This window comes from Oryctolagus cuniculus, chromosome 12 (assembly GCF_964237555.1).
Source record: "Oryctolagus cuniculus chromosome 12, mOryCun1.1, whole genome shotgun sequence".
NCBI lineage: Eukaryota > Metazoa > Chordata > Mammalia > Lagomorpha > Leporidae > Oryctolagus > Oryctolagus cuniculus.
The window spans coordinates 5,391,817-5,416,712 of record NC_091443.1 but is presented as its reverse complement, the minus strand read 5'-3'; the positions used below and the strand labels follow the sequence as shown (position 1 = coordinate 5,416,712).

The following is a 24,896-nucleotide window of genomic DNA, read 5'->3' as shown; positions in this document are numbered from 1 at the left end:
AGTGATACCTGAGAAAGCCAGGGCTTATATCCCCCAACAAATCATGTTTTATGCATAAGTAATAAGATATTTGTGTATATAATCTCCATAATACGGATCTATGTAATGTAGCAGATTTTATAGATATCAGCTGTAAACAAAAATATAGGATATTTAAGTGTCTTCTCCCAAATGAATTGGATTTAAATTTATACTTCTACGTAATTGGATTGCAGTTTTGGAATATTGGAATGTGCCTATGACATTGTTTCTTTTCAGATTTCTCAAGTGCTGTGGGTCACTATAATATGGAGCCTACAGAGTGAATATCCTCCTCCTTCCATTCCTTCCTCCCTCTTCCCCTTTTTCCTTTCTCTCTTTTTCCTTCCTTGCCCCCCCTTACTCACTTCCTCCTTCCTCCCTTCCCTCCCTCCATCCCTTCCCTCCTTCCCTCCCTCCCTCCTTTCCTCTTTCCTTCCTTCCTTCTTTTCTTCCTTCCTTCCCAGTCATTCATTTCATTCATGTGAGTATAATTTACGCTTTAAAGCTTTAGCCTCACATTTCTTGCATTTCCATCCAGAATGAGAGGAAAGAAAGATTTATGGGCTACTTTGTTGGAGTGGACTCACACAAATAAGCAAGCAAAACCAGGAGCTACACGCATTCATTCATATAAAACCTTTAAGGCAATCTGAATGGGTGTCACAATTATATTACTAGGTTTTTGCACTTTACTACTGAAAATAAATTTCGATTAAAAAGTGAGCATTATAAGAAGTATCCGCATGAAACTCTAAGACTGACATCTCCTAAAGCAATCAGGGATGGGAAAGAACAGAACCCACTATTTTCCACTTTCTTTTCTTCCTTCCCTGCTTTCTAACTTCCAATGCATTTGTTCCACAATTCCTTGGCCTTTTGGTGTGAGATGTATTTGGTAAGGACTGTTAGGAATTTGGAAGATAATATGGTCACATATCCATATATTATCTGCCATCACCAGTGGGGCCTACAGGGACATCCATTAATATGACTGCAAAAACATGTGTGAACACTCACACTAAGTGGGATAAATAACAACTGTGCATACCCCATGTCAGTTTGGGGTCATTTTGCTATACATGGGTTCAAGTTAGATCAGACTGGCTGCTGGGTTGCTTCTCACCATTCATACAAAAGTCAATGCTCATTTCTTAGCGACTTTTAGATTGGAGGATTGCAAACAGAATCAGTGAACTCTCTAGAGCTACCCTGAGCATTCTGTTCCTTTAACTATAAGCTAAACTCACTTTGTGTGATCCCATTTTGAATATTTTTAAAGACCATTTTTAGATTAGTTTTGTTCAGGTTTATAGCAAACATGAGAGGAAGGGAGCAGAGATTTCCTATATGCCCCTGGCCAGTCATAGGCACAGGGTGCCCCCTTTACCAAAGTCCCACACCGCAGAGGGCTGTGTGTCGCAGCCGGTGAGCTACGCTGACCTGATGTCATCGAGAGTCCTGGGCCCCGTTAGGGTCATGCCTGGTGTTGTGCAGCCTGTGCATTCCACATTACCATGCTTTCATCCTTTTGTTCATTTTGACATTGGAAGTGGTTAGAAAAGAATAGAAATCATCGTTTAGAACATGCCCAACAAAATGTATTTTTGATTGAGTAACTGGCATTGAAATAGAGTAAGCCTTTGAGAAACATACTGTTGTTACTTCATAGTTCTAGGAAAGTTTGTTTGGTCTAATGCTTCAACCTCACATAAACTCTTCATTGTAGAAATTACTTTGAGAAGTGTCTGTGCTTTTCTGGAAAAGATGTAAAAACAGCTCATGTCTATATTCCAGATATTTTATTCAAGAAACACATTTGCTTTTTTCTGAACTGATTTTGGAAAATGTTATTCTAGTAGCTCAGATCTTTCCATGCTAACAGCATAAGTGAAGTCAGTCTCAGTGGCTGACAGACTGGGACTCAGCTGCAGTTCAAAGACATTTAGAATATTAAAAAATGCATTACAATTTTGAAACCAAAGGCCCTCAGAAGTGAATCCAGTGGGGGACATTGCATGGTGACGGCAGCCCTGCAGGTACAGGCCCTGGGTGGCAGTAAGCATCACATGATGGTTTTTATTTTGAAAGCTTGATTGAGACCTATTTTAGACCTCATCATTTCTGCTCTGGTCTTCTCTTAAAGGAAGACAAATGCCCTTGAAAAGGAGTCTTCAAGGTATGATTCACAGACTTGGGAAGAATTACAGGATGCAGACGGCCTGGAGTGGGGCCTCTCCCCAGAGGAGTTCACATTTCCTGCCTCTTGATCTGAGAGAAGCGTTACAAAGTTAGTCAACTCCCTGGAGGCTCTTCCCAAGGAATCTCCTAAAAGGAAATACCTTGCACTGGAAAGGTAATTTACCTAGCAGGATTTAAAACGCAAGGTTCCAGTGTGGAGATCACCAATGACTGCGTGCGGATGGGGACATTGGGGCTTTCCTGGATTCTCCCCTGAAGATAGTCAACAAATCAAACAGATAATGTGAACAACATCAGAAAACACAACCAGCCTTGGGCATGATTTATTTTCATGTGTAATTATGTCCCAAATAGGATCATTTCACTGTTGTAATATCAAAGTGTAGGTATGCAACACACTGATTTTCCTGAAAATAGACTCCTATTGAAACACTAAACATTCCAAGTTCTATTCTGAGAATGTTTTTAATTATTTTAGCGAGTGGGAAGACTCTTTTCTTATTTTCCTAGGGATAGGGATGTGGGAGGGGAGCTAATGTTTGTGTGCTGGACCTTAGGGAATGCTGTGGTACTTCAGTTTCTGAGGTCTTCGGGAAACTGGACTTAAGAGATGATGCCTTTTAAGGCAAAATAACTCCTATGAATTTGTCTTTTTAGAGTGTACTGGAAAAAGGAGCGTGGTTACAGGGAGCTGCAGCTGTGAATATTTGTAAAACAGCCTGGTTTCCCATCTCTACCAGTTCCTTCTTCCCTACCCCACCTCCGGTTTTCTGACAATGCTGAAGAATAGTATGATAGAACAGAAAAGAATAATTGAGGACTTGGGACCATGTCAATTCCCCATCAACAAATTAACTTCTAATGTTTTGCAGGCTACAAACAGGTTACATTTGTCACAAAGGTCTGCATTTTCCAGGTCTAGGAATTCACCACCAGTCATGAGAATTGTGTCACAATTTTGTTGTTCAAATAGAAATAGGAGACACCTTCAATATTTGTGCATTACTGATTTTAGTCTCTCTCTTTCTCTCCTCTCTCACTCTCTCTCTCCTCTCGCTCTCTTTCTCTCCCTCTTCATAAAGTAGACAGGTACTATAAACACAGGGAAATGTGCAGAAACCAGAATGCCGGCGTGGGTCCATGTAAGCTGATGCTCCTGTTATAGAAGCAAGTTGGGGAAAAAGAAGAGCACATCATCATGTTTTACTTAGATTTTCAGATATGGAAAGTAGTCGATTCTGAAATGCTGGGGGAATTTAAAGCAAACAACAACTTCTTGTTGCCTCAAGGATCTTACATGTCCTGGTAAAAGGACAGTTTGTTTCTGAAACTTTGTTACAAGTTAAGATCAAGTAAGAAAGAAGTTTTATGAATTCTTGGATTTATGTATCTTTATTACATACAAATTTAACATGTGAAATAAAAAGCAAAATGTGAAAATGCAAATTTCTATTTATGATCAAATTTAAAACGATTCTCAAAAAATAAGAACAGAGACTTTAAAGTTGCTCTTTTAGAGCCTAATTTGTCACTAAAAATAGTAAAACTATTCACATGTGATAAACTATTTGTCCCATTATTTCTTGTCACACAAACGATGAAAAAGAACTAAGAAAAAATAATTTTTTTCTTTTCACAAAATTCAATCCAGAGCCCTGCTTATTATATTCACATTTTTTCTTGTGTGCTTCCTTCTGTATGTTTTGGCTGCATTGGTGGAATTTTCTGTGATAAGAGGACCACCAATCCAGTGTGCATGGTGTGGGGTTGGCCCAGCTGAGGGGCCCCACTGGGACTCCAGGGAAGGGGGCCAGGAATGCACAGGGCTTGATTACTGCCAGGGCTTTTTTGGTTTTCGGTTAACTAACCTCTTCCGGTAAATCTGCTCCAGAGAACTGGAGCCTTGGCAACTCTGTGACTGCGTGGAAACTTGGTCCAGGGCAGCTGCAGCAATGCCCACCTGAACCTTCGCCAAGCTTGCCGAAGAGTCAGCTGAGAAGTCACAAAGACGGAAGAGGGTCATTTTGCGAGTTATTATTAGGAACTCACAAATTGTAGACCACATTCCCCAGTAATATATGTAAATAAAAGTAAAAATGTCCTTATTCCTAAAGGATTAAACATTTATCATTCAGTTCTTCATTTTGTCTTGCTAACATATCTGCCCACCATGCATATTTTCCTTAAAGGAAGCATAAAAATAAGTCCAAGAATTCTTCCAACTGTTATTTCTCTATTATTTATGATCCAATCCTATTAGATAAACATATGTGGATCACATGCACTATTTTAGCTGCTGGGTTATGTGGGTGATATGAGGATAAAGAAGAAAATATTGATGTTTGGACAAATGGCTCTAATAGTAACGAAGTTTTCTATTATTGTCTTAATATGGTCATCAGCATTTTCTTTCTTGCAAGTTTGGTTTCATTCCTGTGTCCAGTTGCGCATGTCTCTTATATCCATGCCCTCTTATTTATGATTTCACGGTATGACTAGATTGTCTCTTGACATAGGTTTGCCCATGTGACTTGCTGTAGCTTGTACAATAGTGTGGAAATGACAACATGGCCTTGAGTGGCATTCCTTGTGCTTCTGCTGTGGCCATGGGAAGAACATGCCTGGGACTGTTTGTCCCAGGAGGAACAGAGTCTTCCCAGCAGTGCAGTCCCAGTCTCATCAAATGAGTCCCAACTGACCAATAGGTGCATGAGTCACAAAAGCATGGCTGTCTAAAGGCATGGCTGCGTTTTGGAATGGCTTGTTGTCTAGTAGTTATCACCTGATACAATAAGATTTGTGCATTCATTCATTCTCAAACTCCAGTATCACACTTATTGAACCCCAGATTTTGTGGCAAATCCTGAAATACCAAGTGCAGACTTACAGGGAAAGACAAAAGTGGAGTCAGAAAGAAGAGATGCTGAGGTGAAAGCATGCATTGGGTCTGATAATGGGGTGTTGTAAAAGGCCTTTCAGAAGAGAAGTGAGTAAGGATGGGGCCAGCGCTGTGGCATAGCGGGTAAAGCTACTGCCTGCAATGCTGGCATCCCATATGGGCGCCGGTTTGAGTCCTGGCTGTTCCACTTCTGATCCAGCTCTCTGCTATGGCCTGGGAAAGCAGTGGAAGATGGTGCAGGTTCTTGGTTCCCTGAACCCCTGTGGGAGATCTGGAGGGAGCTCCTGGATCCTGGCCATTGAAGCCAGCTAGGGAGTGAACCAGCAGATGGAAGACCTCTCTCTCTCTCTGCCTCTCTTCTCTCTTTGTGTAACTCTTTCAAATAAATAAATAAATATTTTTTTAAGTGTGTAGGGGCTCCCAGACCCTGAAGTTGGATTTTGAAATAAAGGAGTGTGGGAAGACATTGAGGGCCTAGCAAGGAATCTGACACAAGCAGGGAGTGTTGCCTCACATTGCCTTAAACTCCATGAGTAATTTATCATAGCAAAGCAAAATATTATTATTGAATGGCCTGTCAATAGTATTGTTCACTGTCTTGAGTGAAAACTATAGACAATGTTTAAAGAAAGTCACCATAAAATTGCCTGCTTCTTACTAAATGGCAATCTAACTCTTTGAGAATGTCAGACTAAGGCAGGAAGTCTTTTGATTATTTGTGGTGTTTTTCTCTTCACTTCCTGCTTTAATCTTATAGCACAGGGACAAAAATATTCTAAGGGAAACTACTTCCTTGATATTTTTGGCCTCTTACCAGGAATTTGTGGAAGTATCAGGAGTCCCCTTCTCAAGAGACTTCCACTGAAACCAGCAGGGGGAGGCTGCATATACTTCCTAACCATTCAAGATTTTAGACATGTGTGTTTTGTACATTTTCACCATCAGAGAACCTTGTTGAGAAAAAGTCAGGAAAACCTTCCAGCCCTTACCACCATGTTATCTCAGCTGTCAAGTTACAGCTCTGTCCCTTGTATGAAACAATTCAGTGGAGAGATCTAGAACATAAGTACCTCCCAGTAAAAAAACAAAATGCTCTGAAGTAGGTCATCAAGTCTAGTCTTTTATCTAGTTACCAACTTAGAAGGGACTGCTTGGGTTGGGTGTTGGGCTGGGGGGTGTAGAAATGGGTGGCTCAAGATCCCACTAATTAAAGACCAAAATGGAACTGGGTCTGCTGGTTCCCACACTGGTGCTAAGCACCACAGTTCTTGAATTCTTGACTTTTTATGCTTGTCAAATTATGTAGAACAGAATGTTTTCAGTGTACCCCACCCAAAAAAGAACAAATAAATAAAGAAAATGGCATCCAGAATCTTAAACACAACTGAAGGAACATAGTTCGCACATACGATGGTTATTTTATATTGGTATATCTAGTGTTGAACATGGATGTGGATGTCTGAAGTGGTCAAGAGACAAGAAAGGAGGAAGAAGAAAGAAGACACTACATCTTTAAATTGAATTGAATGTTCTGTGACTTTAAATGAAAGCTCTTCTGTTGTTGGGCAAATAAATTTAAACCACTTAACATGGCAGAGAAGGTCAGGCAAGCTTATTATAGTGATCATAGCGTTACAGCTATTGCGATTGACCGCTGCTCTCTGGAATCACCAATAATCAGAGACCGCAAGCTGTGTTTGCAGAGAAAGGTCATCATTCATTTTTTTCAAAGCATTAATATCTTTTGTTTGTTTGGCTCAACATGAAACAGGAATCGATAGAGGTAATTCACAGAGCAATTAGCCCCTCATCTGTCAAACGGCATCTGGGTGTATTTAACAAAAAGACCTTTGGAAAGGTTTAAAAAGGAAGAAAGTGCCTGTACGATCAACAATTTATATTTTCTACATGACATGTTGTGTATGTATCTGTGAAAGGGGGTGGGGGCTTGAGACTAAGAAAATATACATAGAGCATGCTATAAATCTGCACTTCAGTGTTACAATGTCACAGCAAAGAGATAGACCCAAAAAGCTCAGATTACACATGCTCACCCAGTTCCCACGAAGACAGCTAGTATCATTTGGGATCTTCATAGCATGCAGGAACACTGGCCTGGTACATGGATTTCTTTGGAAAGAAGACTTCCAGCAAAACCTGTGGCGGATGGTGTAACAAATTGGAAAGGGTCCAACCTCATGAAGAAATGCTCCCTGCTGTCATGAGAGCTGAGGACTTTGGTACTAGACTGCTTCTGAGGTGCCCATAGCCAGGCTGTGCACCTGACTCTCCGGCTTGGGAAGGACCCTGTGTCTTCGCCTCTCAACCAAGCCTCCTCACTCAACCCAGCCTTCTTTCTCATTCTTATGTTGGACTTATCATCACATCCTTTTTGTTGATACCAAAATAGAAAGCTAAGTGAAAAACTAAATAAAAGACTTTTGTATTTTAAAAGTGAATTTTGGGGGCTGGTGTTGTGGTATATCGGGTGGAACTTCTGCTTCTGATGGCAATATCCCATATGGGCACTAGTTCGTGTCCCGGCTGCTCCATTTCCGATCCAGCTCTCTGCTAATGGCCTCAGAAAAGCAGTGGAAGGTGACCCAAAGGCTTGGGCACATGCTACCTACATGGGAGACATGGTAGGAGCTCCCTGTTCCTGGGTTAGGTTTAGCCCAGCCCTAGCCATTACAGCCATCTGGGAAGAGCATCAGCAGATGGCCAATCTCTCTGTCTTTCTCTGTCTCTGTCTCTCTGTAACTCTAACTTTCAAATAAATAAGTAAATAAATCTTTTTTTTAAAAAAGTGAATTCTGATCTGAGTGTATATTTCCTTTCTGAATTTCAAATCTGCTTATTATGGATTTAATGAAATCTGTATCAAAATGATAGCCTTTGAGAAACCTAGATTAAGGATATGTCTACTCATTTACACAAATGCCACTGGTCTCACCAGGACCAGGTGTCACAGTTCGCTGACTTTTCTTCTCTTTTTTTCCTGGACCTTTAATTTTTCTTTCAGCCCTACCCTCTACCTCTTTTTTTCATTTGTTTGTTTTTAAAGTTTAGTCTTCATCAAGACTGTATGATCATGGCCAAAAAAAGAAATAGTGAGACAAAAGAGAAAGGTACGAAAGTCTTGCTTTCTTTATGACTTGAGAAAACATGTTAAGGTTTTGGAATTAGATTTACTCTTAATTTCCAACCAATTTGAAAAGTTGTCCCTCCATCTCGTAGGTTCTAGATAGCTATAAAAGTCTTATCTAGAAATTATATTTTATAGTGGAGTGAAAAAGCATGAATTTACAGTGAACTCTGAGAATAACAACTGTGAAACAACACCACAGAAAAAAGTTAAAGGAAACAAGCCTCCGATAATGTTGTCTTTGTATGGAAGGACTGTGGAGTTTGTTTTTGTTTCACTCAGTTTCTGAATTTCCAAACTGCTCTATCATAGATACAATATTTTTATTGCAAAAACTCAAAATATTACTTATATTTAATGTGATAACACAAATAAGATAATGCATTTACAAATATATTATATTTTATATTTACCTCAGATAACTGACTCTTTTTTTGTTGTTGTTGTTAAATGCTATCAAACATTCTGCTGAACTCTACAGAAATCTTACAGAATTTCCACGGCCAGAACTAAAATCTGCTCTTAGCGCCTTCTGAAATCATATAGAACATCTACAATTTCAGTCTGGCTCTAAGCTTGAAGTTGAGGGCAACTGGGTAGCAGGAAGTAGCTCATGGTCTGTGTAGATTTCTGAAAGAAACATTTAGGTTCCTCGTATTTTTCTGAATCTGATATTAATTTTGGAGGCATCTTAACACCCTCTTTCTCTCTTCCCAACTCTTTTTTTCTGTTTGTGTGAGCTGTGTTGGAAGTTTCCACATATTCACTACTTGGCTTCCTTTAATTAGATGGGTTCTCTGTGACCCAGAGACACCAGCTGATAATTATTTCCCAGACGTCCAGCTCGTAAAGCAAACATCACAGTTAGTAGCTGTCTGGGCTCTATTTTGTGTTCATGACAATATTATAATATACTTCAATAAGAGTCCAAATCATGCCACCTTCCACACAGTTATTCACAAGCAGAGGTCATTATTTCCTGATTAGACTGTCCTAGGGGTGGGTCTGGCTTCAACAGTCTTCGTACATTCTTCTGATTTGTAAATCAAACCTGAGTTAGAAAGATGGACTGTCACCTCCTCTGGGCTCTGCTTCGTGTCACCGGGGTACAGTTTATCAGACAAACACCTCATAAGCATCAGTTCTGGCTGCCTTCCAGGGAAAGCCATGTCATGCCATTGAATAACACTTAGGACCCAATCTTTCATCCTCCTCCTCCAAAAGTAAATAAATTGGGGAAAGGTCTTGCCCTGTCTCAAGATAACAAGAAGTTTATAGAACTTACCAGTGTTTCATGCTGCAGACACTAAGCATACGAGGAGTGAGCAAAAACAAGATGGCAGCTTTCCTGGAGTTCAAAGGCCTCTCTGATAGCAAATAAACAGGGACAATCCTTCTGGTTTCCCTAATGGGCACAAGGAATCCTGCTGGAACCAGGAAGGACGTTTGGATTGAGGGCTGAAATACAAGGAGCACAGAGCTTTTTTACTGCTGCCTTACATAGAACCTAATCACTTGGACCAGGTAATAAATATCCTATTTGTGATGGGCTTTGCCCTTTGCTGCTCATTTCTTGACTCTGCTGTTGTGATATGGACAAATAAATGCTGAATACGCTCCACTCAAACTTTCTTCCAGATGCCAAAGTATGAAATTTGCATAATTTTATGTGTCACAAAATAATATCTGTAAGATTTTTTTTGTCCCAAATATGCACACATGTAAAAGCCACGTGGCTCACATGTCTTACCAAATTATTCTGAGCTGGATTTTGTCCTCAGGTTTTAGTCTGTTGACTGCTGCTCAGGAGTCTAGAAGTTCAAGTTCAGGTTTGTGAACCAGCTCTTACAGAATGAGAGCCCCTTCTTGGCTGTCCTGTAGTTAACTGATAGCAATTTCCAACATTTCGTCATAATCTTGTGTGAATAAACATGTTTCCCCTTAAATATACTTAACTGAAAAGTGTTGTTAAACTTTTAAATGCCATTGATTTTAATAGAGTTCTAATTGTGTCTCAGGCATTAGGGAGAATATCTGTAATCAGAACAAACTGAATCACACAAAATCATATCTTCCAATGTGAAAAATAGATTTTTTCCATAATATCCATAATAGTCTAAAAAGCCAATATCAATTTAAATTATTATTTATTAAAGCAGTGAATATATTAAAGTGCTTGAAAAACTTCATGAAGAATGGAAGTAAAGATAAGTATATAGTATATTTTGGTGCAAAAATTTTTCAGATCCTTGCATAACTTTTTTATAATAAGCATTTCCCATGACTCTTTTGAAAGCCACTCATATGCAGACATTTAAAAATATTTTGCACCAAAATAAACTTAACCTTCTTTTTTATAACTTGAGAGATAGGGAAAGATACAGAGAGCTCCCTCATTGCTGGCCCACTCCCAAAATGCCTGCAACGGTTTGACTGAGGATAGGCAGAGACTGGGAGCCAAAAATGCCAACCCATGTCTCTCACATGAGCAGTAAGAAGCCAACCACTGGAGCCATCACTGCCTCCTCTCAGGGTCCACACCAGCATGAAGCTTGTGTCAGAAGCTGGAACCTGGCATTAAACTTAAGCACTGTGAAATTGTCCACAGCTGTCTTAACTGGTTTCTTAACTGCTAGGGTAAATGCTTACTCTAAACTTACCCTTTAATTTCACTTTTCCAAGAACTTTTTGAAGCTTCAAATGATTTTAAAAAGTATTTGGTGACAAAGCAAAATGTTTTCTTTCTAATGTAGGCTGAAATAATTAAGACTACAAAAATCTACCTTTGTTTACATATGTGTATGTATATATAACAGAAAAAATTAACATATTAAAGGTATTTACATGTGAGATTAAGAACTCTATGCTTTTTTCCTGCTTCTCAAATACTTTGTAACATACTGCTTTTATTATCAGGATAAAATAACCAAAGTTACAGGAACATCCTAGGCTCTCAACTTTTAAAAGTGTTTTTATGGAGAACCTGTGCCTCTGTGTAGCACCTCTGGATCAGGGCTTCTGGAATGATCTGCAGGGCCCATTGGTCCCTAGAACACTTCGAAGAGAACACCCAGCAAGCTTATAAAAGTCTTTACCCGAAAGTTTGGCAAATTCAGCATTCTTATGACATGCAAATAAAGAAAAGGGAGGAAGAAATATGAGATAGCACAATGTAAGATCTCAAAAGGGGACATCAGTAGCTACAGGTACAAAGAAATAATGGATGTTATGACATTCTGTGAATTTTGGCAGGTTAATAGAACGGAGTGAAAAAATGCCAAGACAAGGTCCCTCCCTTGCTGTTCAAAAGAGGAACAAAGCAATAATTACTTTCTGGTATCAAAACCTTGTTTGTATTTATGACCAAAACTTTGCTGAAAGCTTGCTTTCCTCTTCATTTGAAGGTTTATTTATTTTTTAAAAATGTAGTTGGGATCAAACAATTAAATTTTTGTTGATGGAGACAAGGTAATACAAAGGAATTCGTCCACATATTGTTTAGTGCATTTTTATTTCATTGTTTTTAAGAAAGCAGTTCTCAACCTACAGCCCAACACAATCCTTGCTACATATTTATTCCTATTACATTCTGGATACCATCGGGAAGAGATAAATATGATAATTTATTTTTTCCTTAAATAAGAAAAAGTTCTCAAAAGGCACTTTGTGAAGAATTCTATATTAAAGATACATTACTGTCTGATTTTAAATTATCAAGTATCAAGATATCTTTATATGGTTTACTGCTTGGAAAATAAGCAAGTATATGAGAGTAATACAAGTGGTGTTTTCTCACAAGTAAAATTAGGCCATTTTGCTACATTTTCACCCAAAACCTTGGGATTTGGTCATTAAATGTGGCATGCCAATAATGTTAGTCTGAACACACAAATAGAAATAAAACTTGGAGAGGTCTCATTGACTGCATTGTCCCATCTCTCTCTCTTTGTCTGCTTCCATCCCACAGAAATTCTGTTCCCAAGTAATATACTTGGACTGACAGGCATGTGAGGGAGATTGAATTGTAACTGCAGGAACCATCTATTCACTTCACTTATCAATGTGCCCACCACTTGGGGTTCTTAGCACTCTTGAACAGCCTGAAAAGAATCTGGAACATTCTGGGGTTTTTTGAGCACTCTTGTCTCTCAGGATGGTGACATTCTACCTTGACAACCCAGATGGAGTCTCTGGTACCACACACAGACCACCGAGAGCTTTCAGTCTGCTCTGGATGAACCCAGAGGAGACATGATCACAGACTCGAGTTTTTGTTACTCTATGTTAATGGCCGATACATTTACTTGAGCATTCAAAACTCATCAAAAAGATCTAACTGTCCATCACAAACCATGGATTGACGACTTATAATAAATGAGAGAGGTAGAAACCACAGGTGGGTGGTGAACTCTCATTCTTGTTAGGGACCTACGATGTAAAGTAGACTCTCTCATTTGCAGTTTCACTCTCCTTGGTTTCAGCTACTTGCAGTCAACCGTGGTGAGAAAATATCATGTAGGGCTGGCCTTGTGGCTCAGTGTGTTAAGCCACTGCTTACAATACTGGTATCCCATGTCAGAGGTCCATTTCAAGTCATGGCTACACTGTTTCTGACTCAGCATAATGGTAATGCACCTAGGAAGGCATATAATGACCCAGTGTTGAGACCCTGCCACCCAGGTGGGAGCTCCAGTTGGAGTTCCTGGCTCCTGGCTTCTCCTGGCCTGACCTTGGCTATGGCAGGCATTTAGGGACTGAACAAATGGATGGAAAATCTCTTTCTCTGTCTCTCTTTTTGTCTATCACTCTCTTAAATGAACAAATAAATATACTTTTAAATATTAACTTTAACATTTCCAAGACAGAGCATATTCATATAATGTTTATTGTATATTTTATAGCTTTCTATTTATGGTTGTTAATGTCTTACTGTGCCTGATTTATAAATTAAATTTCCCCTTATGTGCACATATAAGGGAAAAGCATAGTATACAGAATACAAACTGAGTGCTATTTGTGATTTCAGGCATATACTGCAGTATTGTAACATATTTCCTTGCATACGGGAGGACTGTATATCTGCTTAATGCGTGGAACTGTGAATTAATGATAGGTGAGTCCTACAGAAAAGATTCTTAGAAATTGAATACATTACGTTCGGTCAGAGGAAGTCACAGATGATATTGTGCAGGAAGTACAAAGTGAGTTGGGCCTTGAAGGATCAGTAAATCTGGATGGGAACAGAGAGAAGAGAAGAGAAAGCCATGACCTCTGTCCGTGACTGCTGTCTTTTATCTCAGGGCCTGTTTGCTGTTCACCATACATGACGCTATTCCATTCTCATTGTGTTAGGAAGCTGAAATTCAGAGGACATAGTTTTCCAAATATGAAAAAACAACTTGATTGAAACTTAGACCTGCCTCACTCTAAAGTTTATATCTACAGTCGGCTGATCTGCATCAAGGATGTTTTTGGAAGAGAAACTGACAGGAGCAAGAGTGAGGAGATGCGAATGAGTGCCTGATTCAGGAAGACTGAGCTCCCTTCCTATAATCAGTGCCTGGGATAAAGCAGAAAAAAAATGAGGAGGGACTGCACAATGAGATTCTTCCTATGTAACAAAAATCAGGGAACTACAGAAAGAATTCTCAGCCATATAACCAACTATGCGAAGTCTTCAAAAAGTTTATGAGAAATGAATATTAAGAAAAAAATTATGCATAGATTTCAATTTTTTTTTCCAAAATAAACTTAACTTTTAATTCTGCCCATTAACTCTATTTTTCATTACCTTTTAAAGTACCTTCATTTAAGTTTTATAAAACCATAATTTTGCATTTTATATTTTTTGTAATCTGATGTCAGAATTAGTAATAAATCATACTTTATAAATCCATATACACTTTGGAAACTTTTTAAATATTCATTTGTTTATTTTACCTTTTAGAAAGGAAGCAGCCGAGAGACACAGAGGAGAGAGGGAGAGAGCAAGAGAATGAGAGAATTTTTTTATCTGCTGGTTCACTCCTCAAATGCTCACAACAGCTGTGTCTGTGCCAGGCTAAAACCAGTAGCCTGGGACTCCATCTGCATTTCCTGTGTTATTATCAGGGCTCAAGCACATGAGCCATCGTTTGCTGCCTCCCAGGACACGTTAGCATGAAGCTGGGGGCCGAGGCTGTAGTGCACTGGGTTAAGCCTCTGCCTGCAGTGCCAGCATCCCATATGGTTGCCAGTTAGATTTTTGGCTGCTCCACTGCTGATCCAGCTCCCTGCTAATGAACCTGGGAAATCAGCAGAAGATGGCCCAAGTACATGTGCTCCTGCATCAAAGTGGGAGCCCCAGATGAAGCTCTTGGCTCCTAGCTAGAGCCTGGTTCAGCCCTGGCTGTTGCAGTCATTTGGTGAGTGAATCAATGGATAGATCATCTATTCTTTTGCTTGCTCTTTCTCTCTGCCTTTCCCTGTCTCTCTGTAATTCTGCCTTTCAAATAAATAAATAAGTACATTTTAAAAAATAACCAAATAAGAAGCAGAAGCTGGATCAGAAGCAAAGGAGCTGGGACTTCACTGTGCACTCCAATACGGGGTGCAGGCACGCCAAACAGTGGCTTAACCTGCTATGCTGTAATGCCTGCACCCTTTAATGAATATAGAATACTTTATCATATAGGTTACCAGAATTTATTCAACCTCATTCATTGAATGTTGGGGAAATTTATAGGTTTTTAAAAGTAAAAATGATATTTAATGTTTAGTGCAAATCGTGTTAATCTGTGATTTTTTGATAAAGAATCATTTTATTCATAATTTTTATTGTCACTTATTTCCCATCAGATGGAAATATTGAAATAAAAACGAGACCTCAGGTCCAGCAACTGAAGCCAGGTCATATTTTTTTTTTTAAGATTTATTTATTTATTTATTTATTTATAAGTCAGAATTACACGGAGAGAGAAGGAGAGGCAAAGAGAGAGAGGGGTGTCTTCCATCTGCTGGTTAACTCCCCATATGGCTGCATCAGTCAGAGTTGCATCGATTTGAAGCCAGGAGCCAGGAGCTTCCTCTGGGGTCTCCAATGTGGGTGCAGGGGCCCAAGGACTTGGGCCATTTTCCACTGCTTTCCCAGGCCATACCAGAGAGTTGGATCAGAAGTGGAGCAGCAGGGACTAGAACTGGTGCCCATATGGGATGCCGACACTGCAGGCAGTGGCCTTATCCACTACGCCACAGTGCCGGCCTCACCAGGTCAGATTCTTGAGGGCATAAACCAACACACCTTAGCAGCAGTTTGATCTGGTCGTCAGCATTATCACTTTATCTAAGTTGCTCAATACCAAAAAGAAAACTCCACACAGCTTTGAGTCCCAAGGCACTGAGGACTCAAAGCATTGCGTGTGTCCTATGGAGACCACAGTCTAATGAATTAGACAGTGAATATAATATGGTAATGAATTAAAAATAGCAGCAGAAGGGGCTGGCATTGTGGCATAATAGGTAAAGCTTTGCCCTAGGCATCAGCATTCCATAAAGGCCCTGGTTTGCTGCACTTCCAATCCGATTCCTTGCTAATGATGCTGGGAAAAGCAGCAGAAGATGATCCAAGTACTGGGGCCTTGCCACCCACACAGGATACCTGGATGAACCTCCTGGCTCCTGGCTTCAGCCTGGCCCATTGAGGCCACCTGGGGAGTAAACCTTTGATGGAAGATCTCTCTCTCTCTCTCTCTCTCTCTCTCTCTCTCTCTCTCTCCCCCCTCCTTCTTTTCCTCTCTCCCTTTCCTTCTCTGCAACTCTTTCAAATAAATAATCTGTGAAAAATAAATAAATGCAATGTCAGTGGATGGGAGATGGCAAAACTTATTCCCAAATAAGGGAGCAAGGGTGAATCCATCTGGAGAAGGGGGCATCAGAAGACTGACCCTTGAGGTGGGTCTTGCAAGACAAGTGTCTTGCCAAGCAGAAGAAGGAAGTTAACCACCCCTGTCCCTGCGGGAGTGAGGACAGGATTAGTGATTGGCATAAAAGACCCTAACTGAGCCTAGAAGTTATTCAGAAATGCCACTTCCTCTGCACGGCCTCTTCTGGTCCCTTGTACAGGAAAACCTCTTTATGGCCTCAGTACTTTAATTGCACCACATCTGTGGATTTGTTTGACATTTACTACTTCCTGCTTTCCATTAGAGATGCTGTATTTGTGAACATATTTTACTTTCATTACCCCACTAGAGAAACGGGGGCCTGTTTTATACTGGTATTCCCCACAGTGCTTTCAACTTAATATATATAATATAACTTAATGTATTTTACATTCCCTTTCTTAATTCTAAAGGGTTCTTGATCCTCTCACTCACGGACTTCATACTGGGGCAGGAAGGCTTATCTTTTGGTTATTTACCCCCATATGCCAATCAGTGATGGGAGCAGAACACCCCCTCTTCATCCTTAGGGGAAGGCAGAGCCCATGTTGACCATGCCATCAGAGCAATTCTCTTTACCAGCTACTCGGCTTTGAACTCTTTCTACAGTCTGGGACCTGAGTAGAAGACTGCATTAGCTATGTTCCCAGTACCATTAGAAAATGACTGAGCAGGTTCTGCACGGTCCTATGGCCAATTCAGGGATACTATGTGCCTCAATTTGGGCTTAGACCCTCATTTAATCAACAGTTGGTGATAATTGCCTCCAGAACAAGCCTGCCAAGATTACTGTTAGTATTCACCTCATTACCTTGATTATTAAGGAGTGTAACAGAATACTATATTACAATTATATAGTTCATAATGACCTCCATTTATTGAGCATTTACCACAGCCAGACACTTTCTAAACACTGTGTCAATACTAACTAAATTAATATCCAAAGCTGTTCAATGACTTGGTTATTATTAGCATTCTGATTTAATAGATAATGAAAGAGGCATAGAACACATCAAGTGATAACAGTTGGTAAATGTTGGAACTCAGATTTGAATCAAGACCAATATTGCTGTCAAACCTCGGCTTTTATCCTAAATTCCATCTCTCCTGAATCCTTAACTTTTCCAGAGAGGAAGATATTTTTATCACTATTTTACCAAGAACGTGCCAAGAGTGTAAAAGACTTGCTCAATTCCACACATTGAAAAATAGTAGAGCCAGGATTTGGAGCCTAATCTATCCATCTCTAGATCAGAGTATGGAACTCTCGGTTTCCCAGATCTGTTCAAGGTTTGTAATGTTATCAGTTGCAAATACCTGGTATATTCTGCTTAATATAGTCTCTGTAAGGTGAATTCCTAGAACGAGGGATAAGTAAATTAAGGGGTTTCTTGATTTTAGTATTGTAGTTATTGAGGCCAACTGAAGCGGGATTTGATGACTTCATCACTGAAATAATTTCAGGATCTTTGAGATATGAGGAATGCTTTCTGTTCGTCCTATTGTACTCTGCAGTGAGAACTTCATTCACTTTGCCACACATACTTATGGCCTAATCTTAAGGCTGTGGTTTGAGATGAAAGAGATTAATAGGGGCTGGCGCTGTGGTGTAGTGAATAAAACCGCCGCCTGCAGTGCTGCATCCCATATGGGCACTGGTTTGAGTTCCGGCAGTTCCACTTCCGATCCAGCTCTCTGCTATGGCCTGGGAAAGCAATAGAAGATGGCCCAAGTCTTTGAGTCCCTTCTCCCCGAGTGGGAAGACCTAGAGGAATCTCCTGGCTCCTGGCCTCAGATTGTCACAACTCCGGCCATTGCAATCAACTGGGGAGTGAATCAGCAGATGGGAGGCCTCTCTCTCTCTGTCTCTCCTCTCTCTGTGTAGCTCTGACTTTCACATAAATAAATATTAAAATAAAGAGATTAATAATCCAAGTCAAGAGAGAGAAGGAAATGTCAAAAAGGGTAAGGATACAGAAGAAAGTAAACCAAGATCATGATCATCTCTGGAAATACTGAATTGATATAAGCCATTGACTAGGAAAGCCAAATATGCCTTCATTCCACAAACAGAGGGACTTGGGTGCCTGAGACCACGATCAGAGGCAAGCAAAACTCTAGTGTGTACTTCGCAAAGAAGTGGAGAAGCAGCCTGATCTTGATTGTGGAGAAGTTTTTGTTCATCATGAAATACCTGATAAATAAAAGCACGCACCAACTGATGTACGTGTAGTTATTGCTTCTGGGTCTTTGGATGGCAATAGTTCATGTCCTTTCTTTATGGCAGTTGTGCTTGTATCCCACCAAATGTTCTAGGGTCTTGCAGACAACCTTATGAATTTGGTCAGCACAGCAAACTTCTGCCAGTTAACCACAAGTATCATCTTTCCTCTCTGTCTTATGCAAAATTGACATTTTATTCCAAGATACCAATAGACTTCACAGAATGAATAATGCAGGGTTGTGATATTTTTCTATTTTAATGGTAAAACGAGTGATGGGTGTTTATTTTTGGGCAGTGGCTGCAATTGTCCTCTGAAATGAAGCCTGATGATTAGAAGGGGACATGACTGTCCCTAAATGAATAAGATTATAAAGAAGCTAGGAACTTTCCTCCCACTCATGTAAGGAAATTTGACAAAGCATTAGTTATATGAAAAATGAATCCCTAACCACCTAGTTAGGTTTTCCTTTTACTTCTATTAAATTATTGAACAGGTTAGAAGGAAGATTTTGGTAGGATTGGCAAGAAGGATGGTTAACTTCTGAGACATGTACTCTGTTTATTGAGGAAGCTTATGTTAGATGTAAAGCAAAACAGTCTCATCGTAGTTGGTACTTTTGGTTCTGCTTTTTTTTTTCCGTACTAACCTACAACTAAACTGTGTCAAAAATTTGGTACAATCCTATAGTTTTCCAGTTCCTCTCACTTAATAAAAAATTTTAGCCCATTTTAAAATTAAAACTCGTGTTATTTTCCTATTTCTTCTCCTCCCTTCTACAAGCTGCTTCCTGAAAAGACTAGACCCTGACTTCTTGGATGGAAAAGGGAGGCGAGAATTTTCCTTTGTTCTCTAATCCCTTTCCCTCTTCTTGGCCAAGCTTTTCTGGTCTTTCTTATCTTCCTATGACTGGGAAAAACTGAAGGTACCTTTGGATTAACTTGTCCTTCATTGATTCCCTGATGTCGGCAGGAGGATGGCAAACAAGAAGAATGATTTATCTGAAGTCAGGCTTGGGCAATCTTGGCTTCTTCCATTCCCTTTGGTAACCATGACTTTAAATATGTTCTCTCTCCCTGAGCTGGTGTAACTTAAGCCACAGCATCTCTTCTAGAAGATCCCATTCGCTTTTTTATGTATCTAGAAGTTCTTGTCCCCTCCATATCAAACTGGCAGCCCCTGAGCCCTCTTTAATCATGGTACTGCATCACATGGAAACCAAACAGAGTTCTCTGTTCACACTCTGAGGTCTCAGAAGAACACTTATGTGTAGAGGGCTCCATCAATTTTCCAGGAACATCATGTAGTCCCAATGGATCCACTCCCATAGGATAATTCAATTGAATCCTAGTGTATTTCTTCCCTTTGAAGCCCTCTTTCTACCAGTTCTGGGAACTGGTGAAGCGAAGGGAGCCCTTTACTCAGAGCTTGATAGTCATGTGGTCCAGCTGAGAATAGATCTCCCCCGTCATGTTCCTCCTCTCTGTCTCAGGAGAACTTGAACATTCTGGCATTTATCTGACAGCAAGGAGTCAGTTCCCCTTCCTGAAATGTGAACTCTCCCAAAATACAAATTATTTCATGGAGAACCCATTCTGCTCTTCCAAGCTGGATTTAGAATGTGAAGGAAACAAATTGATCCTATGAACCTGCACCTCTCAAACAGTGAAGAAATTTTCTTCTCCGTGCCACCCACTGGGAGTAGACTGGGAATGGGATAGGAGGTTGAGCGTGGTAGTCCCAGGTCACAGATCTCCATTCACAACAGCTGGGGAAGATGTAAGTCCCCACCAGTAGATGCCTCAGTGGTGGCTTGATTGCCTGAAATACCTACAGCTCTTATTTTCAGTTGTAGGCCCTGATTATTGGTTTCAGGAAAATACAAAAAGATAAGACTCAATATGTATACACATGAGCTAACCAGAATTAATTTTGTTTGGATGAGGATTCTTCACTTGGTCTAACTTTAACCGTGTCTTTCAATTTTCTGCTAGGACCTTCCACGTACTTCCTTTTAAAATCAAGTTTTAGCTAAGAACCCTGCTAACTCAGTTTAGCAAGAAGTCACTAACCTCAATATCTAATCTGGTTTCTGGTTCTCTACCAACCCCAAGACGATGTTTGATAGCCCTGGCCTGTCTTCAGCAAGCCTCCTCTAGGGTGAGTTCAGCTAGAAGTCCTCATAACTATGATCTTTCCCCTTAGTAATTTTCCACTGACTAACTCTGTCTCTTGTCCTTAAATTCCCACTTGTCCAGGGATGGGCCCATCTCTTTCTTCTTGTGCAAAAATTCCATTGAAGTTGTCCCTATACATATTGCAATGGTCCTGAATAAAATCTTCCTTTTTGTGCTTTGAATATCATTGAACATTTTATCATTTACCAAGGATACAATCGGCACCACCTCACTTCTATTGCTCTATTTCACTATATGATTTGCTCTCTGAAAAGCCAATGCATTCCGAGTCTCCAAAGCCATAATGCTTTTGCTGGAAGTGAGTTGCCCACTATCCTCCACCCACAAACCATGGAACTGGAACACTTGCTGCCCTTGTCCTGGTCTGAGTTCTTTCCAGTTGTGTTCATCCTCCGGACCACAATATATACTTGTGATTGTTGATTTGTTCCTGTTTCTAATATTTGGGGGAGCAAAGCATGCAAAGAAGCAAACATGGCACTACAACAGTTTTGTTTGCAAGGGTCAGATGTGAACCAGGTCATTTCCACTTCTGCCCATGGCACCCCCAGCCTGGAAAGCCAGCACATTTCCTCCTTCTTCCCTTCCAAAGTGCTTTAGAATTGTCCACACCACTTCTTAGTAAGCACAACTGTGCTCCTTGCTCCTTACTGGAAACAGGCTCAGTGGTGACGGGATCTGACCCATTTGGTGGGTGGAGGGATCTAGGGCAAAGCAGAACAAAGTTTGACCCTTTGTTCCACAAATTTGCTTCATAGCTGAGCAGTCACATTTTGATTTAAACTCCCTTTTTCTAGGCTCTCGATCAGTTCCTTACCTTGGAGCATATCCCCTTTGCTGATCTCATACATTTTTATTTTATTTGATACTTGATGTTATGCTTGGATTATAGAACTTCCATTCAGTTTAAGTTCTGTAACAAATTGTCCTTTTGTACTATTGCCAAATATCTCAGACTAAAAACATATTGGTGATGGTGGGGGGCAGATAAGAAATTAAATGAAGACAAAATTAGGAATCTGCTAATAAAATCAGGCTTTCTTGACACTTTTAGTCAATGCAAAAATAATTGTGGGAATATAAAAGGTTTTTTATGGTCAATTATTCTTGTCTCAGTAAGTATCTATAATCATAACCCCTCAAAAGAAGTAATAACCCTCCAGAGAGAGAAGTGAGACTTCCCCACAGAATCGTAAGGAAGGTAAAATGTTATCACATGCATGCATAAAATATATTAATATTGAAATGTGCTGGCTGTAAGGTCAGGTGGGTAGCTATCTTTTTTTCCACCCTGAAAAAAATACAGACTCTCTGACTTTATTGGGCTCTGACATCCAATTGATCTACATTATTCTTTGCTAGCAAGGGCCTATCTACCTAAATGCCTCAGATAATAGGTATTACAGTATTAGGTAAAAAGCCTCCATGCAGACTACAGCTATATCAAAAAGGTAGAAAGTGTAAAATAAGGGAGATTAAGATGACACCAGAAAGCTTTGAATGAGGTGTCATTTTGCATTTAGAGAGACAACCAGGAAAGTTAAGACAGAAGAAAAAAATGCCCCTCTCTCCCCAGCTGCCCTTAAAGGTTTACAAATGATCTGTTAACAGAAATGAGTTTCTCTTGGGCTTCAGACACCATTTATTACGCTGGAAGAGAGACCAAAAAGGGGATGGAAAAGATTGGCAAATTATGCTTATTTGAAGGCAAAATGCTTCCCAGCAGCAACATGATGAAAATGCACCAAAGGTGTCAGCCAGATGTTGACATGTTAATATTTTTCATGAGATCTTTCACTGAGGAATGAGTACAAAGAACTTTTTGGGTGTTCTCGCGAATATGAATTGAAATCATTGTTAGGCTAGACGCTTTGCCTGGGAAATCACGGTCAGACTTGATGATGAAGAGGAAGAGGAAGTGTGTCCTAAATAGGGGGCTTGAACCTGGATTCCCTGGCTGCCTCCCAGATGTCCTGTGCTTCGAATGGGCTCATCTGATCTCTCCTAGTCAATTTCATTCTGGAAAGTAGCCAGTGGGCCTAGTTCACGACCCAGTGATGTCATTATAATTCATTCTCCTCACCACAAAGACTTCGAAACTTTCCAATTTACAATGGGTCTTTTTAATAAAGAAAAGTGTCATGTTCAGAATTTTTAAGTGTTTCTAATGATTTATCTTTTTTCCCTGTTATATCCTCAGAAGTCCCTATCTTATGTGTATGAAGACTTTCCTACTGAAACCATTTAAAGAATTTATATCATTTTAGAGAACATGGTGTGATTCATAGGATGGAAAGGGGGTAACTGAAGTTTATTATAGTAGAACTTCATGTAAAATAAACAAACAAAAAACACAGTGCATCCTAAGCATAAGTAAGAATAGAACAAAGAACATGTATGATTTTACCAGTGCTTCATTTTCAACATTCATATAGTTATTTTATGTGGGAAAAATGACACTTTCAGCAATGCTTGCTGTGTTAGGGCTTGGGTTTACAGGGTGAGAGAAGGGCTGAGGGCTGAGAGACATGCGCAAGGGATTTCAGGACACACTGCAGGTCATCTGGATTTGCTCCACTCCTCTAGTGGACTCTCAGGAGACACTCATTGATGAAGATCACGCATACATTGAGCTCAGCTCTGGGAAGTCAAGGTCATCTCCTAGAACCTTACCTCCTTGAACTAGGTTAACCCTTCTTACTAAAATAAACTTGACTGAGACGCCTTCACTTATCCTTGGCATGGATCTTTAAAACCCTGGACAGTACAAGCCGAGTGGATGATCAATGCGTGTGTGGCCTGCACTGTAGTTTAACTTGCTCTGTCTGACAGGAGCTGTGGAATAGCTAAAGAGAGTCTTTACTTGTAATCTTCTTATCACCTTATCCTAGAGTGCTTGTGAAGAGCGGGTCCTTCTCTGCACTAACTCCCAGTTGAGGGTTAATGCTAAGAACAAGAAATTGCTCTTTCATGTATCCAACTGGTTGACCTGATAAGGCCTTCTCTGGACACCTTGTGAGTGCTTGCATCTCATGGCCCAAAATGAGTCTTTCCCCTACGAACTCATTACCAGAAATGACATGATGTATTTACTATGTGCCAGCAAAATAAAAACATACTCTTTTTTTTCTACCTCTTTTCAAAATCAGGAATTCTGGATCAGATCTTCATTGCTAGACCATTATTAGCCAGGGTTGTGTGTAAGAAGGAGAATTAGTTAGAGCATCAGCAAGGCAAGAGAGAATGGGGCCAGCTGACAGCTAGAAGGGAGTAGAAGAATCAGGACAGACAGAAGGGGTGAGAGTGGGGGCATATGTAAAGAAGAGAGAAAATAAAAGGAGCCAAATAGAAAGAGACACACAGAGAAAGTGTAATGAGAAACAGACACAATTTTAAGGTGTTCAGAAGAAAAGATAGTTTGGTCCATGGTGCAATAAGGCTGTGACATGCAGAGAGGGCTATACAAGGAAGGGAACTGGCGCTTACTAGAGATAGTTCTCCTGTTTTCACTGCAGTCTGAGAAGCAGCACCCTCAGGTGCTCTAATCTCAGTGAATTCACACTCTTCTTCATGACTCTGAGGAACATAATATTCTATGGAGGGGTGCTCTTGGTGATTCAGATTGAGATAAAGACTTTAGCCATTTCTTTCCAGGAATTGCGTCTTGTATGAGTATGCCTTCAAGATGATCTTATGTAAGTGGAGCCACTGATGACAAAAACTGGCAATCACAACCACAGAGTACAGTCTTCTCACAGAGTACAGTCTTCTCAAAGGCTGGACAGACGTGGAGAATGGGTGGAAGGAAACACAGAGAGAGCTACCAGGAGGAGATACAATGATGATTGTAATAATAATGAAAGCAACAGTTTTATGACAAAACTGACAGTAGCTGGAGCTATTTTTGTAAATCCACATTATAAGGATATGCCCACTGTAGACATGTATGATATGGATCTGTATGTGTGTAGATGTGTGTGTCTAGAAATATAAAAATGTATGGGTAGATCTATAGTTGTCCAATGTTTACAGAATTCTTCAAGGGAAGTATTATTATTACCTCAATTTTATAACTGAGGATATTTCTGAAGCTTAAAGAACTCATATAACTTACCCAAGCATAGATGCCCATGTAAGGTTTACCTTAGTGTAAGCTAATGATTGGCTTCCAGGATCTCTACAGATAGCAAAATCCAAAGATGCTAATGTCTCTTATGTAAAACAGTGTAGTATTTGCATATAGCCTATGTTCCTCATCCAAGGTACTTTAAATCATTTCTGGTCTAGTTATAA

The 24,896-nt window shown here is 40.0% G+C and overlaps 1 long non-coding RNA gene across 9 annotated transcripts in view; it reads right to left on the bottom strand.

The window, feature by feature from the left end:
- Window positions 1-24,896, bottom strand: part of LOC103352194 (uncharacterized) — an 80,353-nt gene that overhangs the window by 43,957 nt on the left and 11,500 nt on the right. For 6 of the 9 annotated variants that reach the window (XR_011380417.1, XR_007910638.2, XR_007910636.2 and 3 more), the window contains 3 exons: window positions 13,420-13,620; window positions 9,550-9,722; window positions 7,174-7,276 (listed from right to left, as the gene is read on the bottom strand). This is a non-coding gene — a long non-coding RNA (uncharacterized lncRNA). Of the gene's footprint in view, window positions 1-435; window positions 4,213-7,172; window positions 7,277-9,549; window positions 9,723-10,014; window positions 10,150-13,419; window positions 13,621-24,896 lie in introns of those variants that run through there. The other 3 variants (XR_011380416.1, XR_007910637.2, XR_001795616.3) reach the window with 3 other exon arrangements.